Below are 2,204 nucleotides of genomic sequence, written 5' to 3' on the forward strand. Positions count from 1 at the left end.
TTATATTTTACTGAGCTACAGCCAACAGACAAAAACCCGATTATAGGCTCGTAAAATAAAACATTTCACAAATAAAACAACATTTAACAACAATTAAAAATCACAAATAGCAAAAAAAAAACTTTCTAAAAATTGCGATTACATTGTTTTTAAAACTATTAAAATTGTCAAAAATATCACTTGTGTTATTGCTTGAAATTGTATTAAAACGAGAAAGTACATGAGGAGAGTACGAACATTTGCTGACATTTATTCGACATTATGAGACATGGAAAAGCGAGCGCAACCTCATAGAACGAGGTGTAACATGTAAAGGGACTTCAGATAAAATGCAGGAGTAATCGTAATAAGAATAAAGGGATTTGGGTAAAAAATACAAGTCAAGAATTTTTCAACGTATTTCTAAAGGAGGTAAGTTGTAAAGTGGTTGCAAAGTGATACATAATATTTTGAAGAATATAATATATTTGACCGTGTACACCCAAATTTGACAAATTTCTTTTGAACTCGTTTATTAACAAGATTTGTTTGTGGGGGAGACCACGCCTGAGAACAGTACACAAGGTTGCTCCTCACTAAGATGTACACTATCAAATGATTTACACGTTCGCTTTAGAAAAAAAATACATTTTAAAAGCGTTGCTTACACAATTGTTCACATGATCTCTCAAACGAAGTTCACTCGTTAATAAAACACCTAAATCGCGTATAATAGTGACTCTACTAACAACAACTTTACGAATTCTATATGTGTGTTTTATTTGAACAACGCTTAATGCTAAAAGCTATGACATTACATTTATTGAAGTTAATTTTAAGTTGCCATCCAGAACACCAACCAACTACACGATCAGGATCTTTCTGAAGCTTATTACAATCGGATGGACGTTTTATACAAGTGTGCAGCTTCGAATCATCAACAAACATGGAGACATTAGAATTTCCAACGCAGCTTTGAAAGGTCATTGACATGCAAAATAATGGCTCCAAAAGTGGTCCTTAGGGGACCCAAACTGCAATCTAGGTATTCCTGTTTTACGTCGGATCTAGCCATTGTAGGCGTTCAGTTCAGGCCCGTAGCCAGCACTTTTCAATAGGGGGTTCGAAAACAACAATAATATATTTGATGTGAAAAGTGTGAATTTTATAATATTCAAAAGGTGTCTGAGCTCTGTTACAGATATTTTTATATTCTCGGTTTTAAATTCAATTGGTTTACTTTGTGTTACGTTGGTAAGTTATTTCACATAACATCTTTGAACTATTTTACCATTTTAGAGAAGGGGTCAGCCCTTAGATCATTATGAAATGGACATATAAAAACAAAGTGAATTTCATTTTCTACCATGCTAAATTCAAACGTATCACTGCATTATCTCCAACTTGTTTTTCAAACCAGACAATGCCGAAACCATATTTGTACAGGAGATTTTTATGTGGGTTTCCCAAGTAAGTCTGCCGGTCTTGTCTAATCGTTTAAGCATGATATAACATGTTTTGGGGTTCCAGCTATTTTTTACTTCAAGTAATTTTAACAAATATGAGATACAACGCTAGAAATAACCACAACATAATGGCAGCCTTCCACATTCGTCCAACATCGCTACATTGTTAGTACAACTATTAACGCTAAGTAGATATCTGCAAAATGTTGTCTGTACCCTCTCGATTTCCGAATTTTCGTACCCCCATATCACTTCCATAAGAAATAGCTGGCACAATGCTTGCATCAAACAAATTAAATGCACTAACCAATGGCATACCACCAAGTTTCTTACAGTAAGTAAATTTGTTGGTTCACTGTAAATCTGTTTTAGAGGGCGGTAAAATAATATGCATATAGTGGCAGTTTAGCAGCGGTCTCAATAGACTTAATCATGGCTACATCTCCTTTTTATGAACCCACTAAAAATATAGAAAATCTTCTAGGACATCGAAAAAAATGTGTAAAAAAATATGTTTGAAAATATGATTCATCGCATAGACTGAGTGCTGAAGCCAAACTGTGGTGTAAATTGTTGGCTGTAAGGAGCTCTTCGACCTATACAATTCGGGATGATAAATCATCGGCATTTTTTAATGATCGGTTCAACCCGAAGCTGTACACTATTGACCAATAACACAGGCTACACGTACTACGAGAATAAGTTGACTACATTTGGCTGATACACTTGGAACAAAACAGTATATATGCCATCATTAAC

This window comes from Saccoglossus kowalevskii, chromosome 21, assembly GCF_978046115.1.
Source record: "Saccoglossus kowalevskii chromosome 21, keSacKowa6.1, whole genome shotgun sequence".
Taxonomy (NCBI): domain Eukaryota; kingdom Metazoa; phylum Hemichordata; class Enteropneusta; family Harrimaniidae; genus Saccoglossus; species Saccoglossus kowalevskii.